We start from the raw sequence: 22,626 nt of genomic DNA, 5'->3' as shown, positions 1-22,626 counted from the left end.
GCTCCATCAGTGACTTTGGGCTATACGGCCCGAAGGAGGACATGGAAGTCCTCTGGAAGTCATAAGTAACCTCTTAAAAGGAGAGGAAAGAGGATCATGTGGGTTTGTTGTTGTTGTTGTTTTAATCCTGGCATTATTTAATCCTGAACACCTAATGGCCTGGGAATTAAAGCCGGGTCCTCTGGAACATCAGTCAGTGCTCTTAACTGCTGAGTCACCTCTCTCCTTGAAAAAATACCAAGAGGAGATTCTATTAATTACTTAGGATATAAGACAGATGTATAAAATTTAGACCCCAAAAGGTACAACTTAGGAGAGATTGATTGCAGACTCTTAATGATTTACAAAGATTGTTAGGAAGCATTTCCAACCTATAGACTATCATTGGAATACCTAAAGATGGACTAGTAAATTGCCCAATACTTTCAAAGGGGACAAGTACTTAAGTAGTCCAAGAGAATTATCAGCTGAAGTTGAGAAGGAATTGGCCCTAGTAGAAAAGAAAGTATGAGAAGCATGAGAAGCACATGTGGATTGTGTGAATCCAGAGCTTAACTGCATTCTGGTCATTTTACCCTCCAGACAGTCCCCTACAGGGATTTTGATGCAGAGGGAAGATATTGTATTGGAATGGATATTTCTACCATGTAAACTGAGTAAGAAGTTAAAGATATATGTTGATAGGAATGGACCCAGCAGAAATTGTAGTACCTTTAACTAATGAAGAAATTTCCTCTTTACGGAAAGATAACGAATATTGGCAAAGAGCCTGCAGTAATTTTTTTGGGAGAGATTAACAACTGTTATCCCAAAAGCAAGAGAATAGAATTCATAAAACAAAACAAAACAAAAACCCTGAATGGGTCCGTCCTTACATTGCATGGCAAGAAACACCACCTCCTTCAGGCCATATAGCCCAAGGTCACAGGCAGAGCAAATACCACTACACGTGTCTTATCATTTTAGATAAGTTAATGGACATTTTAAAATTTTCAACTTAATCTCTATAATCAGTAACAATAGCACAAATATGAAAAGACCCTCAACACAATCATGCATTATAAGAAAGTAAAATGAACCTGAGAAAAATTATTAGAAGTACCTGTTTTGTTTACAAAAAGCCATGCTTGTTCAACATGTAAATTGCATCAAATAAAAAAATAAGGATTGTGTAAGTGATGCAAACAACAAATAGAAAAATAATTCATAATAGACAAAACCAAGTGTCCCTGTAAAAAAACCTCACATCAGAGGGTGTGGCACACTAACCAGCAGTTCTCAGCAAGGCTCATTGTATAGTCATGCCAAGGGTCATTTGGTATGGTAATTGTCTATAGATAAATATGATGACCATAAAGAACCAAAGAATTCAAACCAGAAGTGGCAGGGGCCATCTGATTTTCTCTTCTTTTGACTGAGGACTACACAGTACTCTCAATTGATTACAATGATGATCAGACCCCCATGCAAATCCCAACAAATCAGTTTAGAAGAAAGGGCAAGTGCATGAAGATCATACTTCATCATGTCAATTCTGTTGGAAATACTTTCCTCAGATATTGAGTAGTTAATGCCCTTTTACTATCCAAATGAAAACAATCCATAAATAAGGATTTGCAACCAAGCCAAAAGCAAGCAGCTATAGTTAGACAGCCATCTTGACAGTTGTACCATATATATTTTAAAGTTATCTCCTAAGAAGGACTTCTTTTTGTTAAAACTTAGGCTTTAAAACCAGACATAAGACTGCTTCTCCAAGTTTTAACACTGCTAGGTGAACAATGAGGGCCATAGCTTCTGGATCATTTTGTACCTTTAGAAACTGCCTGTCACTTCCCTTAATTCCTTGCTCAATCATTTAGAACAAAACACAACACAACAAAAATCTCAATCCACTCTGCCAGCTCAACAAAAGGCTTTGTGTGGGTGTGTGCAAGGAAGTAATTATGAGGTTTTTATTTCACTAATTATTCTTCAGCCTTTGAAATGTCAGTGTAGGTCAAAGTAGCAGCCAATGTTTTGAACCAGATCTGAATGAAAATAAGGAAGCCACTGCAGGAATAACAAGGAAAAGAATCAAGACTAAAGTAATTTGACACTATGAATGACAGAAAATGAAGTTCAAGGTCACAGGAACTTCAGAATTTCCATCCAAGAAATTTCAAAACCCCCAATGTCATGCAAAATTTATTGTGTAGGGGTAGAAACATTGACTGCCTTCTATCTTCACCATGATGGTACTCTGAACATGTGTAAGAAGAAAATTAAGTGATGCAATTAATTTTAAATATTTTTTAAATTATAGACAGCATTTTTTTAAGTTGCCACTTCTAGGAACTGTGAGTTTATTCCAAATACTGTACAACTTCTTGTAATATGGATAAACTTTCTGGAGAAATTATGTTCTTATGCTAGTTATTATGTATTAATTTGAGGCTAGGGACTAACATCTGATTAGAAATCATTTTTATACATATTATATTGGGACATTTTTCTAACTTCCACAGAAGATAAGCATACCCTGAGAGGGAAGAATGTGAGTAAGGCAGGTGAATTGATTGATGTGTTCTCTGCTAACTAATATGCATGAATAAGCGGAGTTTCCTTTAATAAATTATCCCAGGAGGTTACTAGACTTAGGTGCAGCTGATTTCCCTGACCCCAAACCTTAGGACCAGCTAAGTTTACACAGTGAAGCAAACCAGAATGGAATAAAGTGATTCCATTCATTTCAGTCAGGCCCATGACTGATACCCAGTGTCATGACCAAATTGATCACACAATGGTCTCCATCAATCTTTGCAACAGGAGAATTGAGGAGATTAGTTGTACTGTGGCCTGTTCATTGTACCTTCCATAGATACAGCTCAATCTGAGAGGAGAAAGAAGAGTAAGTTAATTAAGGAGACAGGGTTCCCTCTGATAGCTTCTTTTTCCAAATTTCGATGGGTCTAAACCATCCCACCCCCTGTTTCTTTAAGTACATTCTTCAAGCTCACTGCCTCACCAACGAACTCTGACTCCACCCTCAACAAGACCTCTCCCACCCAGCATTGACCTATATGTTTGCTAACTTGAGAAGCATTAACCTAGCTACTAACCATTTGGGGAGTGATTGAGTTTTCACTATTAAGCAAAGTTGTTTATAAGATCTGAGCGATTCAGATAGTTTGAGATCAGAGTGGTACTTAGGAAGAATAGACCGAGGCTTCCAAGAGGTCTGACTTCAACCCTCATTCAAAGGTGAGCTGTACCTGAAACAAAAACACTCCCTGAACAGTTACTTCAGTTAGCCTACTTCCTACTACTCCAGCCCAGGGAGGTTCAAATATGAGTCACACATTGAGTTTCTACAATAAGAAAGCAAATTAGACAGGAAACATTTATATTAATATACCTTTTAACCCAATATGAACAAAATATTGTTCAATATTAAATCAATATAAAATATGAAAGAAATGGATTACTACTTGTGAGTGAGTGCTTACTAATCTTAGCAGTTGTACTAAGGCTTCGACATTGGATTGTAGTTCATTCATTGAGCATCTATTGGTCAGAATTAGACACAAGTCTAGCACTCAAGAGATATATATAACAGAATGCTAGCTCAAGGGTGAGGATCATGGCTTAACTCAATCCAGTGTGTGTTACTCAGGGAATCATGCATTTTTTACCTATTCAACTTGAGTTTTGATACTAGACTCTGAGATTTATTTTATGTCATAATATTAATGTTGCTTTTGTAAGTATATGTGTGTATATGTATGTATTTGTTTATATGTGTATATGTGTTTGTATGTGTATGTACATGCATATATATATATATATATATATATATGTATGTGTGTATATATGTGGGTGAGTGTGTGTTTGTGTGTGTGCATGTATACATATGTGTGTGCATATACATGTGCATGATCCAGTTTCAAGCATGTGCAGCAGTGTACTTACACTCTGTTAACTAAGCTATTCCCAAGTGAGGTCTGTCCCTTCCAACCTACCAGGTGAGGTAAATACTTACTCTTAGTATATTTTCCAGGCTTATCCCTAGATCAAGGAACTTGCCATGAATTCCACTGTGTACTTGATGACATAAAACTTGTTCTCCAATCCTCATTTCTTCATCTGAAAAAAAAAAAAAACGTAAATAGCAATGGTCCTATCACAAAGTTGTTCTGATAATGCACATGATCTAGCCCAGTGCCAGGCATGTAAGGGGTCAATAAATGTTTATTGTTACTTCCCGTCTCTCTTCCACTTAAATAATTGCTGAAGAGAAAAGGAATCCGCTGAAAACAAAGAAAAGCAAAGAAACAATGACCCAGGATTGATTTATAGACATGATTTACAAGAAGATAAGTAAAATGACAAGCTTTCACATCAAGAGTACCTAATGCCCAACATTAAACAGGATGCCAGAGAGCTACTGTGTTTTGGAATAAATTTCGGTATTAGCTAAGCTAGAAGAGGCAATAGTTACAAATAAATAAATAAATAAATAAATAAATAAATAAATAAATAAATAAATAAACTTAAATTTTAGGAAATGATTTTTATTTAGCTCATGTGCTGAAGTTACGAAGTAGCTCTCATGGACCTCCAAAAGACGGATCTGTGATAGAAGTTACCTGTATCCTTTGGGTGACAAGTTAAATACCTGGCCTCCAAGGTAAATACAATAGGTTAATAAAGCATGGAGCCTATGGAGAAAGTCGGAAATAGATGCAATGTTTCCAGCTGTTTTCCATCAGTCAATATACAATTAACAGCTACAGTGGAACTCCGTCTTCCAATAAGCCTGGAAAAAAAGGCTATGAAGTAGAATTTGAAAAGGAAAGCATTGTTTAAGGTATCTGCTGATATTTTGTATGTCTAAGATATATTGTGAGGTATTCTATAAAATCTTTATTCCCAAGTATATGGCTGTGTTGATGAGTTACAGAATGATGGGAAGGACCAACAAAAGGCAGGTGATAACATAGTGAAATCATTGATCTCCATGTGTTCCAGGCAAAATTTGAAGACCAGTAAAAATTGCAGATTTGTTTCATCTATTGCAGTGGTTTTCAACCTTCCTAATGCTATGACCCTTTAATATAGTTTCTCATGTTGTGGTTATCCCCAACCGTAAAATTATTTTCATTGCTACTACACAACTGTAATTTTGCTACTGTTATGAATAATAAGGTAAATATCTGATATACAGGATTTCTGATATGCAACCCCTGTGAAAGGGTCATTTGACGCCCAAAGGGGTCACAACAGACAGGTTGAGAATGGCTGATCTAATGTCTAATGTCTTGTTAGTGCAGTATTGTTTTAAAAGTTATAATGTACTTTTAACTTTCTAGTAGTTATCATTTAGTACCTTCACAGAGCCAGAGATATCAACCATATGTTTCCATTATACAGAAAAGTAAGCTGAGTACTGGTAGCTGGTAGGGTCAGAAACTGTCCTCCAATATGTCTAATATTGGGTGCCACAGAGCACTCAAATACAGCCTCTTACGTAGGCCAATCCCTCTCCAGTGCAGTGTGAGGCATTCACCCACACACTCGATGACCCCAGCACAGGTTCAGTCTGCTATGCAGTGACTCCTTTCATTTACCAGTTCTAGCCACACAGTTTCATGGAGTATTTCTTACTCTGCTTTGAAGGCAATAAAAAAGGATAATAATTTTTCTTTCCTATAACAAATATTTTGATTAAAAATTGTTAAACCTAGAGCCCAATCCCGGTTCTTGGATATGTTTTAAATCTTACTGATTATTCTTTGACCTGATATTTGTATTTTGTATATGATACATAATAATTGAATAAACATCTTAAGAATATCAAATTCAGCCCCTTTCCTTCCATACTTTTGGTTCTGTACTAAATTTTGCTATTTGTTTGCTTGTTTTTATTTTTGGATTTCGTATGTGAGTACTGTCTTAGTGTCATTTCTACTTCCCTTTTCTCCTCTTCAATACTTCCTGTGTCCCCCAATCACCCTTCTCAAACTCATGTTTGTAGCATCATTCATTGAAGAGACTAGCCTTTCCCCCAATGTGTATTCGTATCCTCTCTATCAAGATCAGTATCCTGGCAGTGTATGGGTTTTAGTCAATCTGTCTGGTTTTTTTTCTGTGTGTGTGCATATGTGCATATTTTTCCTATATCCCACTGTAATAAGTCAACATCCCTTTAGAAACTTAATGCCTGTAGTCAGAATTTGTACAGGCATGTAGTTAGAAACTGCAATGTCTCTTGATCACATGGCCCCTGAATGTCAGTCTTCACCTTCTTAGTTCAAGGCCTCTTTCTCACTCTGCTCCTTGAAATTCAGGACCTCTATAAAGTAAATCCTAAATAAAACCCCAACTTTGACATCTATTTTATTTTAAATTCCACAGAATTTGAAACCCAATCACTTAACAAGGACCTGAACTTTAGAGAATTTCTTCTCATGGAACAGAACCTTGATAAAAATAAAAGCACATATCCTGTATTGGAATGTGGGATAACAGAATACCAATGTATGCTTCCTGATGATAAAAAAAAGATGTGTCGCTCTGGGTTTTGCTCACATGGGACAGGGAACATGTAAGAAATAGCCATGGCATCTATTCAGTCTTGTTGACAATATATAATTACTTTTAGAAAATAGTGGGTTTTTTCTTAAGGGTAGGAAGAAAGCAAAGGGAAACTAAAACCAGTTTTATTGTAATTAAAATGGTTTTCTTTTTTCGCTGCTTCTAAAGTAACAGCATAAATTTTTAAAAAGATACGGTTCCATCTTACAGATACATAAATAAATCCTAAATGCATACACATCCACAAAAGTTCCCAAAGAGCCAAAACAATGTTAATGAAGAACAAAATTGGATGTATCACATTTTCTTACTTCAATATATACTGCAAAACCACAGCAATCAAAGAAGCTTGAGGATGGCATCAAAACAGACAGACTGACTAAAACCCACACACTGCCAGGATATTGATCTTGATAGAGAGGTTAAGGATACACAGTAGGGGAAGGGTAGTCTCTTCAATAAATGATGCTAAAAAACTTGGCGTCTAAATGCAATGGAATAAAATTGAATCTTTATCATGTGCTATAAATAAAACCCAGTTAGAGGGACACAGAACAACTAAATCCAGAATATTCCCAAAACAGTGCCAGTGGTGACTATCATCCCCTTGCATATAACCCAGAAAGCACAGACAACAAAATCAGAAACAGACAAGAGGGACCAATAAAAAACAAAAAATAGAAATAAAATAAATTAAAAAATCTCTGTGTGCATGTAAATTGAGGCAGAACCATAAAATGGTAGATAATAACCACAAAAGATTAGGTGCATGGAGAATTAATGTCCATAACATCGCTTAGCAGCACAATACAGACAACCTGGGAAACGGTGTGAAATTCTTGTCACAAAGACTATACACAAATGATCGATAGACCGAGAAAACTCAACATACTAGTCAGCATGAAAGTAAAAATAAATCCTGCTTATGTATGTTATGATGGCAATTACAAAAGAGATGGAAGGTAACTGCTGAGGTGCCTTCATAAAGGAATCCTAGTACACTGTTAGCACCAAGGGAGATCAGCCTAAGAAAACAGTGTGAGTGGGTGCTCCCCCAAATCGGAATACTAATGGAATAAACCAAAATCTCACTTCTGGAAGTTTACCTGAAAGACTAAAAGTGCTACCTCAAAGACATCTTTGCATTCCTATCTTCAGGATGTGTTATACACACTAGCAAAGCCATGAGAACACCTGGAAGTCTAATGCAGGTAAAGCATATGTATACAATGGAATATTACCAGACCAAAAGAAAGAAACCTTTGCATTTGTGACAGATAATTAAGCTTGAGGAGATATGCTAAATGAACAAGACTTATATACAGGAATAAATACCACAAGACATCGTCTACATTAAGTCTGAGAGTTGAAGTCATAGAAACAGTGTAGAATGGTAGTCCTGCTCTGGTTTTGAAAGAAGAAAGAATTAGAGAGGAGCTGGCACAGAGGTCGCTGGTTTCCATGACATAAGACAAGAACAGAGCCTTACTGCATGCACTTTATTGCAAAATAAAGTTTTCTTATGCTAAATTTTCTCATCAACTTAAAAGGAGGAAAGAATAAAACGTTAAGAGATAATGGTCAAGTGTGGTGATACATTGTGTACCCTAATACATTTATCTGAGGATCAAAGGACAGAGCCAGTCACCAGATTAGACATAGAGGCCAAACAGTGGTGGCACACACCCTTAATCCTATTACTAGGAAGACAGAGATCCATCTGGATCTCTCTCTGTGAGTTCAAGGCCACACTGGAAACAGAGCCAGGCAGTGGTGGCACATATCTTTAATCTCAGCACTTGAGATTTCATGTCTCTGCTTGGGAAGGACACATGCCTTTAATCCCAGGAAGTAATATGGCAGGACACAGGAAGGTATATAAGGCATGAGGAAACAGGAACTCTCCCTGGAGACTGAGGATTTCATAGAGATAAGAACTTGTGGCTGGCTTGCTCTGCTTCTCTGATCTTTCAGCTTTCACCCCAATGTCTGACTCTGGGTTTTTTAATTAATAAGACCTTTTAAGATTTGGGTTACAGTTAAGTTTGTGGCATTTATTTATATTGACAGTTTCGTCTTTAAACTCATCAAGATATATACATTCCACTCAATCATACCACAAGGGCACTTGCTCAGCTATGTTCATATCAGCATTGTTTGTAATAGCCAGAACCTGGAAACAACCTAGATGCCCTTCAACTGAAGAATGGATAAATAAAATGTGGTACATATACACAATGGAATACTACTCAGCAGAGAAAAACAATGACATCATGAGGTTTGCATGCAAATGGATGGATCTAGAAAAAATCATCCTGAGTGAGGTAACCCAGACTCAGAAAGACAAACATGGTATGTGCTCACTCATAGGAGGATACTAGATGTAAAACAAAGATGACTAGACTGCTACTCACAACTCCAGGGAGGCTACCTAGAAAACAGGACGGTAAGAAAGACACAGGGATCGCCCAATGACAGAGAAATGGATGAGATCTATGTGAACAACCTGGACGTGAGTGGGGGTAATGAAGGGCAAGGGTCGAGGGAAAGAGAGCTTAGGGGAGCAGGAGATCCCAGCTGGATCAAGAACAGAGAGGGAGTACAAGGAATAAGAGACCATGATAAATGAAGACCACATGAGAATAGGAAGAAGCAAAGTGCTAGAGAAGTCCACAGAAATCCACGAAGATACCTCCACAATAGACTACTGGCAATGGTCGAGAGAAAGCCTGAATTGACCTACTCTGGTGATAGGATGGCCAAACCCCCTAATTGTCGTGCTAGAAACCTCATCCAATGACTAAGGGAACCAGATGCAGAGATCCATGGCCAGGCCCAAGGTGGAGCTCCAGGAGTCCAATTGGCAAGAAAGAGGAGGGTTTGTATGAGCGAGAATTGTTGAGACCAAGGTTGGAAAAAGCACAGGGACAAATAGCCAAACGAATGGAAACACATGAACTATGAACCAATAGCTGAGGAGCCCCCAACTGGATCAGGCCCTCTGGATAAGTGAGACAGTTGATTACCTTAATCTGTTTGGGAGGTATCCAGGCAGTGGGACTGGGACCTGTCCTCAGTGCATGAGCTGGCTGTTTGGAACCTGGGGCTTATGCAGGGACACTTGGCTCAGCCTGGGAGGAGGGGACTGAGCCTGCCTGGACTGAATCTACCAGGTTGAACTCAATCCCCAGGGGAGTCTTTGCCCTGGAGGAGATGGGAATGAGGGGTGGTTGGGGGAAGGGGGGGCACAAGGGAATCCGTGGCTGATATGTAAAATTAAATCAAATTATAAAATAAAATAAAATTTTTAAAAAAGTTATATACATTCCATCCTTATAATCATTAGCAGGTTAATGATACTTCTATAAGCTATGTTATTCTTAAAAAAATCCTAGATGGCAATATATTCATTGAAAACCATTTTCATTCACTCTTTCAGCTTTCAATTAACTGTATCCATTATCTGCATAAGGAATATACTGCTGATTGACACACAGATGATCCTAAAGTTCTCCTCTAAGTCCAAGTATGTCACAATTTGATTTTTAAATAAATATATGCATTCTACTGAAAACTCTTTAAACATGAAGAGTAATTCATTCTATTACAGAGAATATCAGCGCTCACAAAATTATTTTTATTTTTCTCTTTTTTTTAAATTTCTACGTATTATAAAATTAGAATTGGTAATGTGTTTGAACTAAATCCTTTTCTATGCTAATGTTATTTTTGGAGCATTTTGTAACATAATATTAAATTATCTTTGCAATTATAATATTTCATAGCATTGTAGCATTCCATTATAGGGATAAAAACAGAAAAATATTTCTTTTTTCTTTTCTTTTTCTTTTTTCTTTCTTTTTTTTAAGACAGGGCTTTTCTGTATAACAGCACTGGCTGTCCTAGGACTTGCTCTGTAGACCAGACTGGTCTTGAACTCATAGATATCTGCCTGCCTCTGCCTCCCAAGTGCTGGTATTACAGGCGTGCCCCACCACCACCAGGTAGAAAAACATTTTTTTTTTTACTCATGTGGCCGACCTGAGTACATGTGCTTGTGCTTATTTTCCAGTAGATGTAGAAACCACGAAAGTGTCCGAACACTTTGCTCCAAATGTAACTTGGAAAAGCAGGAAAGCATGTATACTAGTAGAAACCTTTATAGACTTTCTTTCAGTTTTTCAATCTCTATTTTCGTTTAGTTTCTACTTACCAAGTGTCCAAGACTGTGCCATAAAGGAGATAAACATGGCAATGGAATAGCCATGGTCTGTACTTTCATGTTCAGGAGTCCAGTGGGGAATCCATCACATAAGAAAAAACAAAGCCCTCACGAGACTGTAGGGCAGCCTCTGCAGGGCTGAGCTTTGCACTCAGATGTTGACTTCGTTGGACCCGAACTCACACACCTGCGATGCGTTCCAGCTTCCTAATGGAAGAGGAAGGGCCTGGGCCAGGAAGTTCGTCACCTGTTCGGTTCTGCAGTACAAACACAACACATGTAAAACACTGGGCCAAATGAGGCCCGTGCAGCCTTTGGAGACAAAACGACCCAAAGAAAGCTGTTTTCGAACGAACTCCTCAGCTCAGAGCCCAGGAAGGTGCAAACACAGCAACGACAGAGTGGTTCGGTATCTAATGTGGGAAGGCGGTCAGTCCCACACCAGGTTGTTATTAGAGTACGGAAAAAACAAAAACCAGAATCCAGGAAAGGATGACAGGTGCACACAGAATGCCTCAGAGGAAGGAGACAGAAAGGTCTCTCACTTCCCAGGAGCTATTCCCCACAACTTAGAACAGAGTCAGTCTTCTCATGAGAGGCTATCTGACCTTCATTGCAAGCATCAGGCATGTAAAGCTGGGTGTGCCAAGGAAAGCATGGATTCCAGTCAAGGACACAGGATCCCCTCTTTTCCCAAGTCAGATCCTTTATGACCTGCCAGTTTCATCAGAGCAAGTACTGGAAAGTAGCTAATACCAATTAAAGAAACAAGGAAATGATATCCCCATTTACTGAAATGTTTTTCAAGTAAAATTGGATTTGTGCGCGGTGAAACATACAGTGGTCTGCTGCTTCGGAAAGGCCCCACTTGATTGAGTTTATGGCTTGGAGCATGTTGACATTCGGGGGCTGGAGAATGATAAACATTAACTACTGTAATGAAAGTTTACGTCTGACCTCTTCCTCTGTCTGCAGCAATATTTTATAGGGAAAATAACAAATCTCAAATCTGCTATTAGCTAGCAATTCTGGATTTTCCACTGGTCATGTTAGTAGGCGAATGACTTCAGGGACACCCACAACAACCTGGCAGTCTCCAGAAACCTGGTAGAAAATGGCAGATAGCTCTCCAGCCTCATTAGGTTAGTAAAGCCCCGAGACCTTACATTGGGTTACTACAAACAGGCTATTTCATACCCTGAAATATCAGCCATCACCCATGTTGTTTTTCCAAGTGAAGGGTCTGAGGACAATCGGACTTTACACAGCACATTTCGTGAGATTTTAAACCCCAATTCTTGAATAGAAAACATTCTTGTCTTAAAAAAAATCTTTATTTAGCATTTCATTTTCTGCCCCTCAGCACATCGATTAATTTTTCCTTTCCTTGGTTTCATAATTAGGTGAAATTTCTGCTTTCTCTCAAGGACATTTAAAGAGGTGTGTGTTTCAGGCTTGTTTGTGTGTGCATCTAAAATGCAAAGAATGTTGTGTTAATGTATTTGATTTTCCTCAGAGTCAACATTCCCTCCGGCATCTAAATAAGCTGCAAACCAGAGCTCATTCTGAGGGCTTGTTCTGCCTCTGCCTGGCCCTACCTGCCTGGCCCTACCTGCCCTCCAAGAACCTCTTCCCCAGACCCCCACTTCAGCAAGTGAATAAACAGTGCAGCTTACATGTAGCACACCTTCTGATTAGAACGTTATTCATGATTTGCAGGGGAAAATCATGCAACTCCAGACCTTCAGCACAACACACAGCTCCAATAATGACAGGTTTAGGTCACCCTTGAACTCTGAACAACTCTGAAATTGTATGCACAACAGTTCACACGGCATGATCTTAAGAGACAAACACTTTCTTTGAACTCTAAAATAATTGTCCCCCAGCTCTGGAACTGAATACCCATGCTTTTTATTAAATATGAAGTTGCAGGCTCGCAGTTAGGAGCCTGTTGCAGGGAGAATGTGTTGCTTTGATTATTGCATTTTTAGCTATCACTGTGAAGGACGAGTTTCCTGAGAGAGTGACTGCTGTTCTCCTGCTCACCTGACTTCATAAGCGTGCTCTTCCAGGACTTGTGATCAGAAAGAACATGGCACTCACCTACATACAGCTAACTGACCTCATTCTGGGCCCTCCCTTCCATGGACCTAACCCCCTTCTCCTCCTATTTGCTTCCCTCTGTGCCCAGCGCTTTCATCTATGTAGAAAGTGTAAAATTGAATGTTTGTGCAGTGATCACATGATGCCTCTCCACTGGGCTGCAGCAAGAGTGCTTTGTCAGGCCAATATTACTATGCAGCTCACAGAACTGCAGACATTTTTTCAGCTAAGAAGAATTAGCGATAACCCTGTAAAGTGGTTTCTAAATTATATTTAAGAAGCAGGATATTTGGCTTAAAGAAAATTCTACATAGCATCATGATACCTGCAGCTTATGGAAGCCAAGCTGTTCTAAGAAACAAAGAAGGGTAAAAAGTCCCTTATCAGCATCCTTCCTCTTGCCTTTCAGAAACCCTAGTCTCCTCAAAAAATAGTTCAAACCATATGGTAACTCTAGCCACATCTGAGGACCAGAAAGATCAAATACTTTAGCTCAGGTCATATGTCTATTAATTTACAAGGACACAACTGAAATCTAGCTTTCTGCATCCAGGATTATAGCTAATTTGGGTATTACCTTTTAAAAAGTGTGACTCTAATGTGGAAGAAAATAAAATCCTTTAGTAAGTAAGGATTTTTTTTATGACTACACACACACACACACATACACACACACAAACTTACTTATCAGTTACACTGTTCTAGGCAGGTACCAGGTATTCCATATACAAAAAGTATTTATTCCTTCAAGGTGCTTAGAGCTCAGTTGGAAGGAACATGTGAAAAACAGAACACAATGAAGAAATGGTCTTCAATCTCCCTTGTACTGTTCGGTACTGCTTCAGGAGTGTGATAGCTTTCTGACAATGATGTGGAAGCGTGGAAGATTCCAGGAAAAGGACATGAAGGAACAAGATCCCCCTTTCACAAACATGAAGGATGGAGAGGGCCACCCAGGAACATGAAGTAGGGAGGTATTGCAACATGGAGAGGACAGAGGCAGAGGATGATGTTAAGCAATGAAGCTGTGCTGTGGAAAAGATGGCAAGCATGGCCTGTGAGACTCCCAGAGAACTCAAGATTTCTAAGTAGGGAAATGACATTCCTAATTTAAAAAATGATGTCCCTATAATGAGGACAAGGCAAATTAACACTGTGACCTTGAGGATAACAAGGAAATACAAAGTGAAAAGGACTTCGTTCCACACAGGATGTGATGAGTGAAGATAGAGGATAAGGAAGGGCAGAGTTGAGTTTGGACCGTGGGGTACGTGATCACCAGGTTCTGAACTGGAGAAATAGGAGGAGGTCAGATTTTAGGCTCAGAATAAAGGATGATTGTTTGGTGTTGGGAGGCTTTTCTGGTCAGAGGTTGCAGTCTATCATGGCCTGGCTACTTTCTCCAAAAGCTCAGCAACATGGGGACTCCCTCCCCAACAAGATCTTCCTGCTCTCTACCTGCCCTTTTCTGGAGAAAGCCCCTGGGCCCAGAGGACTGACCTTATCTGAAAGCTGTCTCTAGGCCTGGATGCCTGATTTATCTTTATTTTGACCCTTGGCATAGTCCCCTGCTGGAAGCCTTTCCCCTGCTGCCCATATGGTAACCAAGACTTGTACTAGGAGCTTTGCTATAGGATCCTGCTGCCACATATGAAGCCTTATGATAGGACTGGGCCACTTAATGAAATTAGAGTTTGTCCCAAGGCTCCCCAATCCTATATATTCCTATACCCTGGAATAAAGCTGAGCTGATTCGCTGAAGTCATCTCCCAGAGGGCTGTCTCCATCATACCCACAGCCATCCGAACCCTGTTCCCTGCTTCTGCTCCCTCCACCTTCATGGACCAGTGCTCCAGTGACCCCAAGGAAGAAGCAGAGCCACAGTTTGGGTTTGAATATTCATGGTTGGAAAAGACTTGAGATCCCAATAGAAGCCACGTGTTTTCAGGTAAAACGCTAAAAGACCCCGAGTCAAAGATACTTGAAAAGAGAGGAAAGCAAGAGACAGTGTCAGCTTGTATGTAGTAATGGAAGCCATGAGAACGAATTCCCTGAAAACAAAGACAGCAGATGAGAGGGTGTTGAGAACAGTTTACCTGTCTAACAAGAATGAGAAGGGGCCACAAAGGACCAGAGAGATTCAAATGGAGAGGGAGAAGAAGAGAGAGATGTCATACAAATCAAAGAAGGAAAGTAGGGAGAAAAAATAACCAACCAGGTCACGCTGGAGAGAATCAGGTAAGTTGAAAATCACGGAGTGTTTTGCGATGGGAGGTGGCGTATTGTGTTTGTGGGGCAATGATGTAACAGTCAGCAGAAGCCCACCTTTGTTTGAAAAACAATTACAAAGTGAGAAATCTAGTTGTTGCTTTTTGCCAAGTAATGTTTTTAGAAAGGCAAGTGAAAATAAAGTGTTTAGTTAAAAAAAAAAAATGTGAGATAAAATTAAGACTATTCAACCAGTAGTGGTAACATAACCTGTAATCTCAGCACTGGGGATGCTGAGGCAGGAGGATCAGTCTGTGCTATACAGTGAGCTGAATACTAGGCTGGGATGAAAGAGTCTTTGTCTCAAATAAAATACAATAATAAAATAAAAAAACAAGTGACAAAAACAAAGTAAGAATATTTTTTATGGTGGAACGGCTTAGAGAACGAACAGTCAGTGATGCCCAGGAAGGTAAAAAAGAGAAAGGAGCAGAGCCAAGAGGACTCATGAGTCACCCTCAGTCCCAGGAGACAATCCCAGCGTCGATCAGGTGGAAGATGGCTTCAAACTGAGAGGATGGAGTCGGCCAGGGTGCTTCGTAGACAAGGAGATGCTGTGAGACGAGAGGTACAGGGACAGCGTCTGGAGAATTCTCTGGAGGCAAAGTAGAAGGACAGGAACCCGCCCACAGGGGCTTGTGTTGAAATGGCCCATGGTGTGGCAGTGGAGCTTAGAGGCATAGGTTTCTGGTTAAGTTTGGGCTCCAGAAGAATGTCCACTCTTCATTCTGCCCTTGTGGTTAGAGAGGATGTCAAGAGGGTTAGGCGAAGTGAGGGAAAGTATGCTTCCTGAAAGTTTCCAAAGTTACAAACTTCTCTCCTCTCCCTGAACACACCCCCCCACCCCCACCCCACCCCGACCCCATGCCCTTTGGACAGGGAGAAGCTACATTTCCCTTCTGCGTCCAGGCGCATAATCTCACTACTCTGAACCTCTTTTGTTTCTAGTTTCCGGTGTCCTTAAGACCAGCAACAACAACAGCAGATGCTTTTTGCGTATGGAATGATTGTGTCCACAGAGGCCATTTGCAGTACATCAGAAGGCAGGTATGTTATCTCCATTCTGGGAAGATTATGCAGTATACATAATCACCAACACTCCCTATCTCTTTATGGTCAGTTAATAACAATCTGTCTTCCCAAGGACCTCAAGGAATCCAGGAGCCATTGCCTCCACAGTATTTTCACAACTGAAATTGCTCTTACAGACAGTAAAGGGAAAAATCAAATTAAGCCATTCCCTCCTACCCTTTTGCTACCTACTTGGAAATCATTAGTACAAATGATAGTTAGCCCAGCCACAGCAAAGCAATCAAAACAACCCCATCCATCTCAGTGAACCATGTCCCAGCTTCAGTATTCCAATGGCTACTAATTAACAGTGACACACATTAATGGCCCCAGCAGCAGGGTCAGCACAGCATTGGTAGTGTCTTAATGCCAACAGAAATGATAGATATTAAAGTTTTTTTCCCTAGCCACTAGAAAGGGGGAGGATGGAACTGGAAGTCACTTGACAACAACAGATACCCCATGGAAACAGCCTTTACAGCAGCAGCCTTTTTGACCCCAGAGAAAGAGGAAGTGCCATCCACAAAGAAGTCTCCGCGTTTGGCTCTCTGGAAGAATTTATAATCAGTTCAACAGAACATGAAATTAGTCCTGAACAAATAGGAGTATCACCACGTAGGGTTAACAAGAAGCTCTGGATTATCAATATTTCTATTCTGAAGTGTTTCTGCCAGCCTCGAAACTGATTGTTCCATTAATAAAAATGATGATAGTAATAATATAAAGCCCCCACATGACAGTAACTGTGACCTAAACTGTTTGAAAGGATAAACAACAGCTCTCCACAAGGAACCACAGAAGTCTCCCTCCTGAAAAAATGGATCCTTCTGGAGTCTGCAAAGAGGAATTGTGTGAGTTGCCCATGATTCCCTCAAAAGGGCTCTAATCCGTGTGCCCCCAGAGCTTCACTGTTGAAGAAAACAGCAGTGCTCATTAAATATTTGTTGGCAAAATGAATAAACGCATACCCAATTGTTATTAATTGAGCCTTGCCTGGTGATCAGAGTACAGTTCACACCTATCCCCCAGCAATGTTTAGTTAAGCTGAAAGATGAGTTAATGACAGGTGGTCTAGAGGGGAAGCGAGCACAGTGAAGAGCAGAGTTCCAGGTAAGGAGGAGCAATGTGAGGGCCTCAGGCTTGTGCCTGGAGAAAAGATGGAATGATAAAGGGTGATCGCAAAGACAAAGGTGCCCTGGGGAAGCTCCTAGGGCTACATGGGAGCCTTTAACCTGTGCAGAGCAGCCTTGTCCCAGAGCCTTTCTCCCATGCATTCCTTCCCTGCCTCCCCTTCCCCAGTCTCCAAGGGAAGCAGCCTGTGTTTATTTGTTATGCACAGCTCTGCAGTACACAAACAGATTGACATAAATTTGTGCCAGCCTTTCTTGTTTAAAACCATGAATTATTCAAGAAATATTACAATATTAATTAGAAATCATTAAAATACGAGTGTTGGGGGAGGGAGGAACGAAATGGTGCATTAGCAGAATTGCATTTAGCCCAAATATGAAGTGTGCCAAAGCTGCTTAATCATTGTTTTGATAGTCAAAATACCATAACACCAGTTATACAGTACAGGGGAAGGAAGCCTCTTGAAAGCTGCTGCTTCCCCCTTATTATGGGGGGAATTAATTATTTATGGAGCTCCAGCAGTGTATTGGGTGCTCCCGAAGACACAAATAAGGCTAGGATTCTGCCTGGAGGGTAGAAGAGTGAAATCACAGCAGCACAGACTTCTGACTCACTCCCAGCCAGTGATTAATATCTAGCGGAAGAGGGGCTTGTGCTCTGACTTTTCAGTTTGCTCAGTGTTTTACGTTGGCAATCTTTAGAGGAATCACAAAGTGGATGTTTTTGCTGAAGAATGCCAAGGAAGAAGTAAACCACCAGGAGCCCTACAAATGAGAAAAAATATATTAGTCTCAAAGGTCGATGTCACATTCTCCACCTGTGGGAAGCAGCAAGCTGAGCTTAGATGCTGAAAGCAGCTCACTGAATTGAGCGATCTAGGTCCAGGGGAGTCACCAATGAGGATGATTATTTCCTGCTTATTATGGTATCTGCAGATTACTATGGTTAAACAGCATGCACACATGGTCGAACTTCTACAGTTGTTAAAGTTTATAACACTGGTAAAATATGTATCTCAGGTACACAAACAGGACACAGGCACTGACTTGGGATAATCAGTTAAAAATCATTGATGATACCTTAGTGCACTATCAAAGACCAGGAAATGCAATTATGACATTTGAAGTGGGACCAATTTGGCCAGCAGAATTAGGTATTCTTTGGTTGTAGAGCATCATCCTGTTGCTGTTGCCATTGAAGACAAATAGAATCCTTATGACCTAGACTGGTTACAGAAGCTTCCAACTTAGCACCAGTGGATGAGCAAGTGCCTACCACATCCTCTGAAACATGAGCAAGAACAAATAAAAACAGAGCTGCCGACAGCCACTATTGGAAGCCACCCATTCCCTTACTCCATTTAATTTGGTTTATGTCCAGCACAATGAGTACAGTGGATTTAGTGTGTAGGCGGACCTTGGTTAATGTAGTCCCTCAATTTTTCAGTCAGTTGTGTGTAGCCACATTGTTATGACCTCACATCAAACCAAGGACATGCAGGCTTCACTGTGTTCAGCTCATCTAAAATATTAGCTGACGGAGTTGCAAAATAATGGCCCAGGTCTACACTTCTGCGAGACCAGGGATTTGGTCTCTTGGCTCTATACATATCTCTTCCTTGTATTAAGAGGAAGAGATGGAAGGTGAGGTTTGAAGCTGGTCTTCAATATAGAATCAGTCAGTGGGTCTGAGGTCTAAATAAAGTCATATGGTAGCAAAGCAAAGAGAAATCAATCTAGATGCAAAAGATAGACAATCAAGAAAAAAGAAACCAGAAAAGTACAGGCTCCAACACAAACTAGGGATCAGCACGCCCAGCAGCTTGAAGTTTTGGGAATGTCAGTCACAAAAGATGAGCTGAGTCAAAACAGGAACTTTTTTTTCTTCTCATAGCTCTCGTGGCTGTTTTTGCCAGGAGTTCCTTAAAGTTCTCACAGATTCATCTGACACCAAGCGTCAAGCTCCACTATGCTTAAAAATTGTCTTCAGGATGAGCAACTTCATGCTTTTTTTTTTAATCCTGGGCCAAACTAAACTTGTACATAGAACCTCCTCTTTCATAGATGAACTGACCAGGGTTATAAAGAAGAATGGACGTGGGTGGCAACAACTGGGGCTACATATAAAACTCAAGGCTGAGTCCATCAGTTAAAGTATTTCATGGCATGGGTAGCTATCCAAACTAAGTCAACAACCCCCGAACAGTAACTAGCTTATGGTATTTGCATTGGTTCCTTGCACACTGCCCAGTATTGCCATGCTGGAGCTGGCACATTCCTTTCTAGAGAATGCAAGGTGAACTTTGCCTTCAATCACTGAGTCCTTTAGCATAGGTACCATCTGCGAACCCACTTTGTTTCTTTTTTCACGTCCACATTCAGACACACACAATACACAGACACTGGAATATTAACTTTGTCATTACATTTACTTGTTTTCTTTTTTTAAAGAAGTGTTTCTTTTAACTTCTAGGAGTGGGAATAGGAGTTATTTTTAAAACTGCAATAATAGGCTGCAATAATAGGCCAGAGAAACAAGCAGCAGAATTAAATAAAGGTACAAATGCATTTGAAAGAAAATACAGTGTAATGAGATACTTGACTCCACATGCATGACCTCTGTAGCTGATCAAAAGCATTGTGCTTTCTAAATAATCAGGATGCAATTTAATATCATAGAAACTGCCCAGGTTATAAGATCAACTGTCACCATTTGGATGTGCTTGAGTTCATGTTTACAAGCGCTGAATATCTCTGCAGAATAAAAACCTCCCAAAAGCATGACTCCACTTGAAGAGTGGAGCTTTCTAGATACTTCTGTGCCAGTTCACTAACTGATCAGGCATTTGAGCAGAGTTTATATTTGTCCTTCTAAGGCTCTGTTTCTGCTACCAGTGAGAAGTACAGGCCCAGAGGTAGCCATGACGATGAATCTTACTTCAAAGTCATGCTCTACTATGCTCATAGACAAAACCTTCTGCCCTATACTTGTCCTATGGGTATCCTGAAGGCCAAAAAGAAGTGTGACAACTCTCAAAGAGGAAAAGTTTAAGATGAGCAGAAATAAACACACACACACACACACACACACACACACACACACACACACACACACCTCCAGATCAAATTATTTGTGAATAGAAATATTCCTCAAGAGTTAGGTGCTAGCTTAAACTGTCAGGAATGTGTGCTCCAACATAATCCATTGAGATTTTCTGCAGAGGAGAAATATATTCCAAATTATTTACCTAAACATTGAGGCATCTTGACCTAGGGGTTAGTCAGCTTACCTGAATCTGACCCTCCTCAGAACCTCTTGGGAGGTGTGCCTCTGAGAAGAGGTCATGGCAGAGGTCAAAGGAACATGGGGAAGCCACTTTCTAGTAGCCAAAGACACTGGCATGGCTAAGTACTTCTTACTGTGTCTCAGTGGAAACAGAACCCAAACTTAAGAAATCTCCATCTTGCTGAAATACTGTCCACAGCATACCATCAGATGGCTTGTTTTTAGAAAATTATTCCCTTTGAATGTCCAATAGCACAGAGACCTCTCCAAACTTCTGGTAGTGATATACTGTGCTGATACCACAATGTAAGGCAGAATTTACTATACTATGAAGAAAACAGTTAACCATCTCCAAGTAAAACCTCATTCTGTTTTCTCTTACTATTTCTGTATTAAAAATAATTTATATATATATAAAAAAAAGATGCCCTCAGGAAATTAGCATCTTGCTCACTGCAAAGGCTCTGATAGAACATACATGCATGAGAATTAGTATTCAGTTTGGGCGGCCTCAGAACACAAAAGTACAAAGCCTGCATAGAATAACCCCTTCATACCAGAGAACTACACTTCCCTAAAATTAAAGGCAAGCAACCAGAGCCGAGGAGACAAGTAAATATCCCCTTTCCCCGTGGCACCTCTAGCTAATGGGAACCGGAGCTAATGATCTGAATCGAAAGCCAAGCCGTGTTTTATGGAATGCTCACTCTTTGTTAAGCAAAGCTGTTTGGGCAAAGGACCATTCTATTGATTTAGAAATTGATTTCTTTTTTCCTCCTTCATATAACTAAAACATGACTCACAAATCACAGCTCTTTTATTCTTCTGGTTTCAACCGAGGCCGAATCTTTCCCAACCTACTCACCCAGGAACATGTGATGGAGGTGCAGGAGGAGAGACGGGGACATCGGGACAGAGATTGTTCAAGATTCTATTAAATGTTTCAAGTGGCTTCCTTTGAACAGAGTCCCGTGGTGTAATTATTGTAATTATCATTAATCATCAACTTCCAGACCCAATCGAAACGCAGCACATCGGAAAGGTCAAAGCAGTGGCGAATTCTACTATCCTTCACAGAAGACACGAGGCATTAACATTCTGATGCTCCACCTGTGCGACAACGAGTGTAATGGAAACAGAAAATAGCACAAGATTAATGTGTTCTCATGATAAGAATTATCATATGGAAAAGAGAAAGCGGAGCGTACTTAACCCATTCCTGGCATGGCAGCATAGTGATGACGTGAGTAAGGCTAGTGGAGAAGCAGGGAGAGTTCAAGCTTGCCCTACTGAGGATCACCGTGTCTTCGTCTGCCAAACAAACAAATGAACAAAAAGCTAACTGTGGGAGCACGAAGGTCACATTTTGGATCATTCACTGGATCCCTGGTGCTCTATCTGTCTAAATAACATAACTCGTAATCAGACTACTGACATGACCTTTCAACCCATAGCATAATGGTCCGTCATGCGCCTGAAGAAAATCCACCTGTATCAACTGAAACAGAACTCATCCCCACATCCTGAAACCACGTTCACCGCATTGGAACAAAAGAAGACTGTTTTTTGTGTGACTCATCCTGGAGAGTCTATTTCTGGTCACTCCAAAGAGAGCGGCGATGACAGACTGGAGAAAGATTCCACCCAAGTCTAAGCTGGGGAACCAGTGATTTGATCCAGGTTATGAGCAGGAGCATGGGTGAGGAATTGTTCATAGGAGGGTGGGCAACTCAAGGCAACTACAGAAACAAAGTCATTACCTCCAAGCCATTGTTAACCTCTTATACACCTTTGAAAAGGAGAGCAGCGGAGCCTCTTGAGACTCAGAGACCTGCTAAGCTCCTTGCAAAGGGAATGTTTATGGGCTTAATCTTCTAAGAGTCTTATGGAAGTGATCACAGCTGCTCCAATTCAAGACCACAAGCCATATAACACTACACAATGCAATAGATCTGAGTACACACACC

The 22,626-nt window shown here is 40.3% G+C and overlaps 1 long non-coding RNA gene across 1 annotated transcript; it reads right to left on the bottom strand.

Annotated features, from left to right (window-relative positions):
* Positions 1-4,020: 4,020 nt before the first annotated feature.
* On the bottom strand, positions 4,021-22,136 carry LOC128110459 (uncharacterized). Its single transcript, XR_008218209.1, has 3 exons — positions 21,873-22,136; positions 21,525-21,769; positions 4,021-4,125 (listed from the first exon to the last, which is right to left on the bottom strand). It is a non-coding gene; the product is annotated as an uncharacterized LOC128110459 (long non-coding RNA).
* Between the last annotated feature and the right edge of the window lie 490 nt (positions 22,137-22,626).

The sequence above is a fragment of the Peromyscus californicus genome, unplaced genomic scaffold (genome assembly GCF_007827085.1).
Source record: "Peromyscus californicus insignis strain IS unplaced genomic scaffold, ASM782708v3 Scaffold_15__1_contigs__length_86483966, whole genome shotgun sequence".
Lineage (NCBI taxonomy): Eukaryota > Metazoa > Chordata > Mammalia > Rodentia > Cricetidae > Peromyscus > Peromyscus californicus.
The sequence above is the reverse complement of the archived record's forward strand: the minus strand, read 5'-3'. Positions and strand labels throughout refer to the sequence as shown.